The 13,535-nt window shown below is 42.7% G+C and overlaps 1 protein-coding gene across 4 annotated transcripts in view; it reads left to right on the top strand.

Annotated features, from left to right (window-relative positions):
• Window positions 1–13,535, top strand: part of KCNIP1 (potassium voltage-gated channel interacting protein 1) — a 567,622-nt gene that overhangs the window by 420,285 nt on the left and 133,802 nt on the right. Inside the window, exon 1 of one of the 4 annotated variants that reach the window (XM_034405950.3) lies at window positions 13,068–13,163. The exons of the other annotated variants lie outside the window; for them this stretch is intronic. The gene's annotated coding sequence lies outside the window, so the exon portion shown is untranslated. Of the gene's footprint in view, window positions 1–13,067; window positions 13,164–13,535 lie in introns of those variants that run through there. 4 annotated transcript variants of the gene reach the window in all.

Genomic DNA, 13,535 nt, shown 5'->3' on the forward strand with positions numbered 1-13,535 from the left:
GGTCATTGTCTCTCAGCTAGCCTACTTTGCAAGCTTGATGTATGTTAAAACTGGAAAGAAAGAGGCTACAGTCAGCTCTTCATAGAGAAAATCAGGTTATAAATGAAATATTATATTGCACACAAACCTTGGCCATATCTTTGAGGAGCAGCTGTTTCATGACAGTATTGAGCCAGGCTAAGATTCGATATTGGGATAAAACTCAAATATTAGAAATCCAAATCTTTGGTCAAGACAGAAGTGCCTCTCCCGTGCCAAGGTGCTGAAATGACAAACGGTATTTGACGTAGGTACAGAATTGTAGAAGGGCAAACTGACCCTAAACAGATACATTCTGTTGTTTAATGTTTATTGCATCCCAAATGTCATGCATATCCCTGGATAAGGGGTGCTGCTTCCTTATTGCCCTTGAGGCGTCTTCTAGCCTCTTATCTCCTTTTGTTATGTCTTGAGCTCCGGAGCTGAAAGCCTGAGCCTGTGGGAACCATGCTGTTATGTCTTTCCTAGAGATAGATTAAAGGGTAACTTCTACGTGTGAAATGTTGTACTCTTCGTAATAACTTTGTCTTTATACTGTATAAATATCTGGTTGAAATCATCCATCTTTGTTCAAACTTTTGGGGTCTTCGGACTGTTTGAACCTTTGCGCAAATAAAAACTCTTTCCTGCACTGAAGAGCTTGTCCTAGTCCGTCATTTTTCCTACAACAGCTGGCGACGCCGCCGGGACTGGGTACAAGGCGATATTTCGCTGAGGACCGTTTTGACCCCTCGGGACCATCGGGAGGTCGCTCCTGAACATTCTCCAGGCGCCACAGAGATACATCTCTGGGAGACAGCCGCGATAACCCGGTGGGCCCGACGGTGCTCTGATCGAGTCCAAGAACCCTGCGGTACAGGAAAGGTGGTCTGAACAAATTCCTGGCAAGGAATCTACGGAGTGGGAACGTTTTAAGTAAGTATATTGTAAAAGAATTGTACCTGCTTCATTTGAAAGCAGAAGGAGGGAATTGATCACTCCCTCGGACTCGGGGTAGGCTACCCTAATGAAGTCCATGTCAGGTTGTGTGGGTGGTTAAGCCGTCGCATTTCTCATTAGTGGCTGTGAGTTTCCAGGGCTATGAGTCAACGGCAGTGTGGTAGAAGGGATGGGGTTCAGAGCGTGCCAAATACTCCGTTGGCATGCATGTTAAAAGGTTTTGACAAGTATTTTAGCAACCCTTCCTATCTGAAAGGATCAAAGGATCAATTAAAATTCTTATGTAAATATGTGTGGCCACAAAGGGAGATGGGCTGACCCCCTCCCCCTCAGGGATGGTTAAAGGAAGAAACAGTGGATAAGTTGTGGGGAGTGATTGTAGTGAATCAGGATAAATATCCTGATCAATTTCAATATATTGATCAATGGGTGAAAGCCCTGTTGAAAAAAGCTGAGGATTTATTGCAATGTAGGGCTGAAACAGTCGGGTTATGTGTATCTGAGCAGGCAGGAAAAGTAAGGGGGCTGCTGGAGGGAGCGGAGGAGGAAATCAGAGGCGTATGAGTGATCCTGGCGTGAAGTCAAAAGTCAGGGGGAGTCATTCGCCTAGAGGTAGCAGTCAGAGTGAGGGAGGGGATGATGATGAGGAGGAAGAGGAGGAAGATTTGGAGGCTGTGGGGGCTGTAGGTGGAGAAGAAAGAGCAGGAGGCACGGATGAATAAAAAGGCTAGTTTGTTGGTAGGAGAACTGCGAAGTGGGATGCAAGGGGGTTTTTCTCCCCCCCCCCTTCCTTTGAAGGGGAGAAAGAGGAAAAGAGATGCTTTTAAAACTTTTTTTCTCCTTTCTGGTGTTTGTCTTGTTTTTTTAACAAAATAGGCTGTACACCGCCCTGAGTCTTTTGGGAGAAGGGTGGTATAGAAATAAAATTATTTGGGAAAAAGGAATTACTTGGGAAAAGGAATGCCCAAGACAGATGGTGAGAAGTTGAGGGATGAGAAGAGCGGATTTTGGGTCAGGGAGGCGTGGGCAGTTTGCAGGAAGAAGGGGAGAGTATTGGATTGGCAGACATGGTGTGGTCAGATTGAAGGGGACCAGGCTTGGGAGAACCCCCGCCTGAGCCGTTGGTTACAATGAGGATGGGGGGCCAGCAGACAACATTTTTAGTGGATACAGGAGCAGGTAGATCAGTTGTAAATTAGCAAATTGCAGCTCTTGGATCACATAAAATCCAGGTCCAGGGGGTATCAGGGCAAGCCATGGGGCGGCAGGTCTTGAAATCAGAGATGTGTGATTTTAAGGAAGCTGAAATCCAGCATGAATTTTTGTACATTTCTGAGTGCCCTATTCCATTGCTAGGCAGGGATATGCTGAGCAAATTAGGGGCAACAATTTCTTTTGATGAAGATAGTCAGAGAATGACCATAAGGCATTCTCCGGAGGAGATTTGGAGGTTGTTTGATGTGCGCTGAGGATAACCTGCCGGGTTTTGCAGCTCGCCACCCTCCAGTGGGGGTGGAACTAAAACCTGGAGTGGAGTCTGTGAGTATGAGGCAGCGTCCCGTTTTTTGGGGAAGCTATTTGTGCTATTTATGAAAGCATTCAGAGATTTGGAGGCGGGGTTTTTGGTGCTTATTTAGTCCTCCTGGAATACTCCAATTATCCCAATTAAACAGTTAGATGGGTTTTACAGCCCGGGGCACGGTAACTTTACACCCGGCCGTGTTGAATCCATATACCCTGTTAAGTTTAATTCCACCCCGGGCTGAGTGGTTTTCTGTTATTGATTTAAGGGATGCATTCTTTACAATTCCCATTCACCCCATAAGCCAGCCACTGTTTGCATTTTGAGTGGGAGAATCCTTACACAGGAATGAAAATGCAATATACTGGGACTCGGCTGTCTCGGGGATTTAAGAACTCCCCCGCATTGTTTGGAATAGCGGTAGCTAGAGACTTACAGTATTATGTGCCTCAACAACCAGGAGACACAATACTGTAATATGTTGATGATGTTTGGATCAACAGGACTGACAGAGGATTTATGATGGGAGAATACTAAGATTAATACACGATGATGTTAGATTTGTTACTAGAGTGTGGTTATTGGGTAGCAAGAAAGAAAGCTCAATTGGTGAAAAGGAAAGTTAGATATTTGGGATACAATATAAGGGTTATCGAGCTTTAGGACCAGAGCAGGAAAAGGGCGGTCCTAATGCTGGTAGAACCCCGAACAAAAAGACAACTGAGAAGCTTTTTAGGACTAGCTAGCTTTTCCTGTAATTGGATGGGGAGGGGGCCGAAAAGCTGGCCCCACTGTTTGAAGGTGCTGGCTGCAAGTGCAGAATTGATTCAGAATTGTAATAAACTTACTTTTTCTTGTCCTATACTCATGCACTCCCCTCATGAGGAGCAGTCTGTGTTGGATACTAAGGGACATTTGTGGATTAGTGGGCAAAGGCTGACAAAATATCATGCAATTAGGAGTGAGAATCCACAGGTGTGTCTGGTGGTGTCTAACTGATTAAATCCAGCAACTTTGTTGCATACGGAGTCTGTTTCTGAGTATGATTGTTTACAGGTATTGGAGGTTTATTCCACCCGACCATGTAAATATGGTAAAATAAGGTAAATATGTATGTTAGGTGGCCTGATTTAGGTCATAAAGGGGGGGGGGTTGGAATATGGAGATGGTACAAGAACTTAATAAGCAAATTGAGAGATTCCAACAATATGTGATGGAATAAGTACCCCCTAGATTAGTAACTTAATGTCACTCATTTGAACCTGGGGGCCAGGTGGAAGATGGAAGGGATCTTTTATTGGTATTATGACTTCTCCACTTGCTATTAAGATTGCAGAATCAAAATCATGGATCCATCGGACATGAGTCAAGGCAGCAGCTGACACTGGCTGGAAAGTGTCCGTGGATGAACAACATCCAACAAAACTGACATTTGAATATGTTTAAAGAAAGCTTTTGTATTCTATATATAGGTTACCTTGATGTATATCTGCTGATGTAACCCGCTGTAAGCTAAAAAGAGGATGGAGCACCTGCTCTCTTGGATTGGTCCGGAACTTGGATCCTGACAAGAGATTGGAGATCATTGCGGATCCATGTGGGAGGCAAATTGGGTGTGGGCACTTTGAGTAATTGGGGTAGTAGCTTTATTGATTATTGTGTTTTACAGATATAAGCAATGGTTTTGTGGACAACCAGGGCCCATTTGATTTCTCAGTCGTTCCGATTCCTAATAATTCCCCAACCGGCTGCGGAGTGTGAACCTCTTACAGATGAAAGAAGTCCCTGCTTAGGACACCCTGGAAGCTGCCTTTTGATGCAAAAGAACGGAAAAGAGAATTTTCTTTAAATGTGTTGGTTTTGTAATTGTGGGTGTGAGTGTTGTTGTTGCACTCACTGTATTGATTGTGTTTTATGTATAAGCTGTAAGGTAGAGTGGGACGTGAAAATTATAGAGGAGGTGCTAGTATATTATTTGGTAATAAATCCTGAACCCTTGTAATATTATCTGAAATGGAAAAGCTGCATATACCTGAAATTCCTAGTCATGTAACAAATACCTTTGTCAAATTAGCCTATTCTCTTATTTAGATTCAAGTTACTTCTGCATTTTTCTTATTATTCTGTTGTTGTTGTTTTTCATTTTCCTTCATGTGTCTTTGGGGGGATTTAAACTGATGTTTAGAATATTATGGATTCCTACTGAAAGCCGCATTTGTCTACAAAGAAACTAATTCTGTAATTTGGATTGAAAAATGCATCTTATATAATAGTAATATTATGTAGTAAAAGGCAGTGAAAGATGTACAAGTTGCTTTCTGTGACAGAGATATTCATTTTATTACATTCACAGTTCAAGACTAAAGGGAATCACAAATACGTTATCTACCAATAGACAAAGTGAGAAGTCAGCACATTAGGGAGATGGAATTAGTGGCTGACATTAAAAAGTTATTAGCCTTTGATCTCTAACATAGCACACCTGATCATCAAGTGGAAGTAAGGCTTAAACAGCACCTTCTAAAAACAGTTATAATGGACAAGAATTTAGCACCTTGGGTAGAAATTTCAATAGATTAGTGGAAGTGCACAACCTCTATTTCAGACCAATTTAATGAGGAGTAGAATACTGATATTTTCTTCCACAAATGATTGTGGGTAAACACTTTAAGAGTTATTTTCTGTTTTTGTTTTGTTTTTTAATTGTACCGGCAGGAAAGAAGGCTACTTGTATTGATATTGTTATTACAGGTAGCCTTTGATTTATGATCACAATGGAGCCCAAAATTTCTATTACTAAGCAAGACACTTGTTAAGTGAGTCGCACCCTATATTACAACCTTTCTCTTGCCACTTGTTGTTAAGCAAATCGCTGCGGTTGTTAAGCGAATCATGTAGTTGTTAAGAAAATCTGGCTTCTTCCATTGACTTTGCTTGTTGGAAGCCAATTGGGAAGATTTTAAATGGTGACAATGTGACACCTAGACAGTGCAACTGTCATAAATACATGCCAATTGACAAACACCCAAATTCTGATCACGTGATCATGGGGATGTTGCAACTGTGGTAAGTGTGAAAAGACAAGTCACTCATTTCAGTGTTGCTGTAACTTTGAACAGTTACTAAACGAACGGTTGTAAATCGAAAGCTACCTGTACTTGTATTCTTCGTGCAAAATGTGTAAGTGCTTTCATTTAGGACCATAGTGAAAATGCTTGCCTCCTACTTGGAGGGTTGAGAGTTCAAGCCTAGGTAGCAATGTAGGTCTTTGGTTATTCGGGTTTTCTCCCACGTAAAATTGGAAGTGTCTTGGCGACGTTTCAACGATGTCTCATTCATCATCTTCAGGCTGGTGTTTTCGGCTTCATGCTTCTAGGAGCAATGTGTGATCGTAGCTGTTTCTTCCTTTTAACTGCCAGTGGGGGTGTGAACTGATTGGGTGGGAGCTTGGCTGTGTTTGGATTGGGTGGAGGTGTGTTCTGATTGGTTGGGGGCTTGGCTGTGCTCTGATTGGATGGGGGGGTTGGCTGTGCTCTGATTGGATGGGAGTGTGTTCTGTTTGGGTGGGGGCTTTGTTGTGCTCGGGTTAGTCTGAGTTGCAGGGGGATTTGAGCTGGTGAGCTGCGTTGCTGTTGTTTGGCTTCGCGTTCGTGGTCGTGCCACATCTTCATGGTGGGTGTCAGTTTGCTTCATGTATGGATTGGAGGGGTTTAAAGTGGCTAATGATGCAGCTGTGGTCTGACTTCTGGTTTGTGGTCGTGTCTCATTATTGGTGTGGGTTTGAGTTTGCTTTTTGCGTGGATGTGTGGTGGTGACACCTGTGGTTTTCGTGACTGTGGGTCTGGTGTCGTTCTTTGTGTTAGGGACTCGTTTGTCAATAAGGGTGGGTTTCCAAATGGCTGATAGGCGGGAGATATCATCTCGTTTATTCATGCTGTGTGGGCGTTTTTCTATCTCGATGGCTTCTCTGATTATTCTGTTGTTAAAGTGTTCAGTTTTGGTGATAGTTCTGGTCTTTTTAAAGTCAATTTCATGTCCTGTGGCTTTAAGGTGTTGGATCAGGGAAGACGTTGGTTCCTCTTTTCTGACTGGTGGGGAGGTGGGGAGTGCTGGCTTTGTTGCTGTAAGTGGGTTGGTTGGCTGTGTTGTTACATCTTGATTAGTTGATGGAGTTGATGTTTGCAGATGTAACAACATCAAGATGTAACAACATCAAGATGTAATAACACAGCCAACCAACCCGCTTACAACAACAAAGCCAGCACTTCCCACCTCTCCACCAGCATTTATAGAGAGATGGCATCTCCGATCATGCTTTGGTCGCACATGCATGAAGCCGAAGAAACCAGCCTGAAGATGATGAGTGGGACCTCGTCGAAATGTCGCCAAGATATTCTCAATCTTACATGGGAAAAGACCCGAATACACCAAGACTTGCATACCTGTACCTGTGAAAATCTACGAAAACATATATAAGGAGTTTATTTAGGGCAGAGTTTTTGAAATGCTTCTAAACAGATCTCCTGCTAACATGTAGGGTTCTACTTACCTTTAATACTGGTTCTCAATGCGATTGCGCATGCGCATGAGTGAAGTGAACACACACACCTTTATTATTATTATTATTATTATTATTATTATTATTATTATTATTATTATTATTATTATTATTTTATTTATATACCGCCCTTCTCCCGAAGGACTCGGGGCGGTGTACAGCCAGAATTAAAACATAAATATACAATATCATGGTTAAAATTAATTAAAATCATTAAATAGTTTGGGCCGAATTTTAAAACCCAAAGTTAAAACCCAATTTAAAATCATTCAGTTAGACAGCCCCACCTGTCGGAACAGTTGGGTCTTGAGGGCACAGCGAAAGACCCGGAGGTCAGAGATGTTACGAATATCCTGGGGCAATTCATTCCAAAGGGCAGGAGCTCCGACAGAGAAGGCTCTCCTCCTGGGTGTCGTCAGCCGACATAACTTGGCCAACGGTACCCTAAGGAGTCCCTCTCTGTGGGAGCGAACTAGTCGGTGGGAGGCTGTGGGTGGCAGAAGGTGGTCCCGTAGATATCCTGGTCCTATGCAATGGAGCACTTTAAAGGTGGTGACCAACACCTTGAATTACACTTGGAAGACCACTGGGAGCCAGGGCAGCTCACGCAGGAGAGGTGTTACATGGGCGTAACGAGGTGCGCCCATAACCACCCGCATGGCCGCATTCTGGACCAGTTGGAGCCTCTGAGTGCTCTTCAAGGGGAGCCCCATGTAGAGAGCATTACAGTAGTCCAGATGAGAGGTGATGAGGGCGTGAGTGACCGTGCGCAAGGCATCCTGGTCCAGAAAGGGACGCAACTGGCGGATCAGGCGAACCTGATAAAAAGCCCCCCTGGCTACGGCCGTCATATGCTCTTCTAAAGACAGCTGTGAGTCCAGGAGGACACCCAGATTGCGGGCCCTCTCTGTGGGGGGCAAAGATTCACCCCCAATAGTCAGCGATGGCATCAGCTGACTATACCGGGATGCCGGAAGCCACAGCCACTCAGTCTTGGAAGGGTTGAGCTTGAGCCTATTTCTCCCCATCCAGACCCGCACGGCCTCCAGGCAGCGGGACATCACATCAAGGGCATCATTGGAGTGGTTTGGGGTGGAGATGTACAGCTGGGTGTCATCAGCGTACTCGTGAACTCTCACCCCAAAACCACATATGATCTCACCCAGTGGCTTCACATAAATGTTGAACAGAAGGGGCGAGAGGACCGACCCCTGCGGCACCCCCCAAGCGAGGCACCTCGAGGTCGATCTCTGCCCCCCTGCCAACACAAACTGCGAGTGGTTGGAGAGGTAGGAGGGGAACCACCATAACACGGTGCCTCCAATTCCTAACCCACTCAACCGCTGCAGCATGATACCATGGTCGATCATATCAAAAGCCGCTGAGAGATCTAATAGGACCAGGACAGAGGAACAACCCCTGTTCCGAGCCCTCCAGAGATCATCAACCAATGCGACCAATGCCGTTTCTGTGTTGTACCCCTGCCTGAAGCCCAACTTGTACGGGTCCAGATAGACAGCTTCCTCCAGGTACCGGGGTAGCTGTCGTGCCACCACACTCTCGACAACAAAACGAAGGTTGGAGACTGGACGGTAATTTGCTAATACAGCCGGGTCCAGGGATTGCTTCTTGAGGAGGGACCTCACTACCGCCTCTTTCAAGGCAGTGGAAAAGGCACCCTCATTCAAAGAAGCATTTATAATCCCCTGGAGCCAGCCTCGTGTAACCTCCTGGGAGGCCAGTACCAACCAGGACGGACACGGGTCCAATAAACATGTGGCAGCACTAAGCCTACCCAGAATCCTGTCCACGTCCTCAGGAGCCACAGGGTCAAACTCTTCCCAGATAATATTCTCAAGACTCACCCCCATCTCCAGGGGTGGGTTCTAAATTATTTTACTACCGGTTCTGTGGGCGTGGCTTATTTTGTGGGTGTGGCTTGGAGGTCATGTGACTAGGTGGGCATGGCTAGCTGGTCAGTGTCATTTCTGAAAGGTCCTTGCACTTACGACCAGTCCTCGCACTTACGACCCAACTCATTTGTTTGCTTTTAACACTGATCAGCTGTAGGACAGCCCTTTGAAGCCCCGCAACAAGAGTTTAAACAGTTTTTTTCCCTCTAGTCATCATCTGGGTCTCAGGAGGCAGCAATAGATTGGGGGTGGGACCAAATAAAAGGTAAGAATAACGTGGAGGGGTGGGGGGAGGGTGGGGGGAGAACCGGTTTGGTGACATCATATCATCACCGCTACCGGCTCGGCCGAACCGGGAGGAACCCACCACTGCCTGTCTCCCTCCCCGGACTCACCCAGTCGGAGTCCAAGCCTTCCCGAATCTGAGCGAATTTATTAACCTTGCTTCTTCACATGCGCAGATCGCCGATGATGACATCCAGGGCAGTGGGCAGGGCCTCCCACCAGTTTTACTACTGGTTCCACTACTGGTTTCTGCAAACTGGTCCGAACCAGGGGCATCCCACTGATGTAGGGTCTGCTGATGCAGTAACTCTGTTTTCTGAACTTCATTTTTTATGAAAAGAAAAAACAACAACAGGACTCAAATGCTGCACATAATTATTCTTTTATAATTATTTTGATCATATGATCCAAATTTGGGTGCTTAGCAATTGTCATGTATTTATAACAATTGCCAATTCTAATAAGCCTAGAGCGTACAAGCAATACACATCCAAGTCCAGGTGATGTGGCATCCGGGAACTGAAAAGGTAAATCTTGTGGTGAGAGATTAAGCATCGACATACATATTCCTGCCCTAGGACAACTCTATTGTTAATCTTTCTGCACATAATGGAAGAGGCTTTGATATATAGTGAAACTTGCCTTTATGGTTTTCAGTCCTGCATTCTGCTTCTTGAAAACAGCCTAGCATCATTTTATTAGAAACGAGTCATACATTTATTTTTATTTTTCTAAAAATGAAAATATTTGGTGCTGCATGAGAACATCGGAAATTGATCGAATTAAGCAGTTTCAAGGATCTATTCAATTATTTGTTGTAGGATTCCCACGTTTTACAAAGCCATTTAAACAAAAGCTCAGAAAATTCAACAGGGCAGAATTCCACCTAATATATGTTAAGAATGACCCAACTCCCTGCAAGCAAGTTTCTTCAACACTTTTTATTTATTTTCAGTTACTTTATGGCAGCTCAGAAACTATTGAATTGATTCCTTTTTTTAAAAAAAGAATCCATTTTAGCCCAAGTCTCAGAATTCCAGGAACCGTCTGTCCGAAGCTGGGTAAAGCACAACACACACACAAGGAATCGGCTAATACAACCCAGGGTTTAATCTCGGTTAACGCGACGGTTTTACAGAAAATGCTGGCACCGTGACTTCAACTCAAAGACGGAGTTAGCTGGCTGCTCAGTTGCTGAGTTTCTATTGGCGTTGTAGATGAGTTATAGCTATAGCATGTTTGAATATGCCGCCTGCTTCCGCCCCTCCCATTCGAAGGCTGAGAATGCCGGTGGATGATGTCATCAGCTGTCATCACCGCTTTAGCTTTAGATCGCCCGGGTTTCCCCCCCCCTTGGTTTCCTTTTTCCTATACCGTTCGTCACCTACTACCATCAATGTGTTTCCTATACGCACACCCCCCTCCACCGTGCTCTGTTGCTGAATCCAGGTGTATTCTTGAACGCCCCTTCCCTGCATGGATAAGGTTCTTGCCATCAGGTTCATCACATTGGTGACATGTGTGTCAAGGAGATTTGCTACTTGACATACTGCCCCCCCTACCAGGTTTCCTCCTGCAAGGGTGAGAACAAAGACATCGATTATCCGTTAGTTGTCTCATTTCCTGGTTTGTCTGGGTGTTCTATGCCTTATTTTTGAATCAAGTATTGTTTCCACCTCATACGGGTTACCTGTTATAGGTCCTGGACAATTAGTTGTTATCCATATGTTATTTGCTGGTTTAAGGAGGCTACTATGGAACACGGGATGTATTCGACTTAACAAAGGTGGTAGTTTTAACTTTATTGTTACAGGATTTATTATTTTAATAATGGTGAAAGGGCCTATATACTTCGGACCCAGTTTCCTACTTGGTATTCGCAGTTTAATATATTTGGTGGACAAATATACTCTATCTCCCACCCAGAAGGGTGGGGTCTCAGGTCTCCTTTTATCGGCATATTTTTTAGATTCTTTGGATGCCTTGGTTAAAGCGGTTTTTATGTGTGGCCAGCTTCTATTTATTTTTCTATCCATTCAGGGGTTTTGCATTGGTTTGGTAATTGACTATCCAGTTCGGGAATGGCAGGAAATTCTTTACCCGATACAACTTGAAAAGGTGTAAACCCCGTACTACTGTGTATAGTGTTATTACAGTGTATAGTGTAATTGAAGCCTCTAATTACTTCTTTTTATAATTAATTGCTGAGAGGCAGAAAAAACACTTGTCTGTAAGAGAGGATGGGCTGTCAAAACAGCTTCTAATTTATGTTCTGTGGCTACAGCCTTTATTTTTACTCGATTTGTTTTCTTTTCTCATATTTTATTCTAATGTATTGTTTTATGTTATCACGGTAATTCTTGTTAAGTGAAAATCCCTGCAAATTATACAGAGCACTGATATTGTTGAGATTATAGTTCTTCCTATTTATGGGTCTTATTATGAACTATTTAGTTTTTATTAGGTATATATCCAGACTTGCAAATTTGTAAAACGCTAGATTAAAGAAAAAAAAGAAGCTTTAAACATCTGGCAGCATTAACACACTATTAAAAGGCTGGAGATAATAAAGATGTCTTCACCAAGAATCAAACGCATAATAATATAAGGAAGAAAGCGAACAAAAAAAAAAAAAACCCAACCCAATATGTTAAAAGCAATACTATGCTACCTTGTTCTTTTTTATTTTATTTTCATTGAGCCCAATTTTATATTATTATTTTTAACTATCAATTTTGATGCAAAAATCTAAAAGTAGATAAAGAAAAGTTACATGTGAAGTTAAAACCTACAATCAGCAACTTTGATAGATTTCTTATACTTTTAGATTTTTTATACTTTTAAATTTGACTGTTGCTGATTCGTGTAAACGAATCCTTATGACTGCACCTCATGGCTTTGAAATTAGCTTGTTGTATGTACTCCACTGGAATACCAATAACAGGAGTTCCCGTGAATCTGCAAAGTAAGAATTAAATTGTACTTGAAAAAATTGTATTGCCATTTGTTTTGCTGTGAAGAATCTGAATTGGTGACAATAAATCCTTCCAGTCTCCATGCAGTTGTAACTAAGCTTATGACAAACTGAATGGTGAAAAACTGGGGGAATAAGAAGGTAATAGTAAAATGTTTTGCCCCTCTCAGAAAAGTCCCCCATAGGAAGTTTGACCTTACTCCTTGTATGTGCGCAAATTACAGATTACAAATTAACAGAGTTGGAAGGGACCTTGTTGGTCATCTAGTCCAACCCCCCGCCCAAGCAGGAGACCCTACACCATTTCTGACAAATGGCAGTCCAATCTCTTAGAAAGTCCAAATCTTAAAAAGTCAACTAAAGAGAACTATGAATCCCACTTACCTCAGTCTTTTTTCTTTCCCCTGTACTAGAATCTCTGGAGAAAAGAAAAGGATAAAAGGGATGGGGCGGGTATCTACATATCATAATCAACATCTCTATATCTGTATTCTCAGAGGTACATTCTATTTATGTATGTTTTCTGAATCTGAGGTACTTGACTAAAGGGGTATAAACTTGACTTTGCCTGCCCAGTCCCAGTGGAACTCCCATTCTGGCTTTTTGTGTATGTGTTCCCAAAGGGCTTGCTTACAAGATCCTTACTTACATTTTTTTAAAAAATCATAGAATACTTACCTAATTAATTCACCTTTTCCCCATTCACCTTCCCAACTATTACAAATAGTTTATTCTGCATACAGGCTTCTCAATTATATACAGCTAGAACTGGTACCTGTTCATTGCTGACAACTTAAGTCATATTCATTGCCTTTATACATGTAGGAGACCATTGATGTGATAACATTTTAGAAAATCCAAGAAGGCGTATCTAAAATTTGAGAGGCAGGAGGACATAAACAACAGAATAAGGGCAATAACATGGAAGAACAGGTAATCACAGATGAATGCACATGATGAATTTGTTTCATTTACAATAACTGTTATCTTTAAAGCCAGCTCATCAAAAATAGGTATTTAAACACATTAAAACGTGTGCTTTTCATCCTGAAATTTTTTTGCTTGTTGGGCAAATTAATATTTGAAATTTCAGTGTAAGTATTGAACTCCATTGGTAATAGTAAACAAGATTGGATAGTTAATTCCCTGGAAGCATGTCTTACTATAGTTCTGTGGAAATAAGCACTCTGTATACAGTCCTGTAGTTCTGTGCATACTGTGCATACATTTGTTGTTTATATCAAGTGTAATATGACATTTGCCAGCTTTGTATATATGAATAGGTATAAATTAAAATGTGGCAGA

Source organism: Pantherophis guttatus, chromosome 2 (genome assembly GCF_059756535.1).
Source record: "Pantherophis guttatus breed Tessera chromosome 2, ASM5975653v1, whole genome shotgun sequence".
Lineage (NCBI taxonomy): Eukaryota > Metazoa > Chordata > Lepidosauria > Squamata > Colubridae > Pantherophis > Pantherophis guttatus.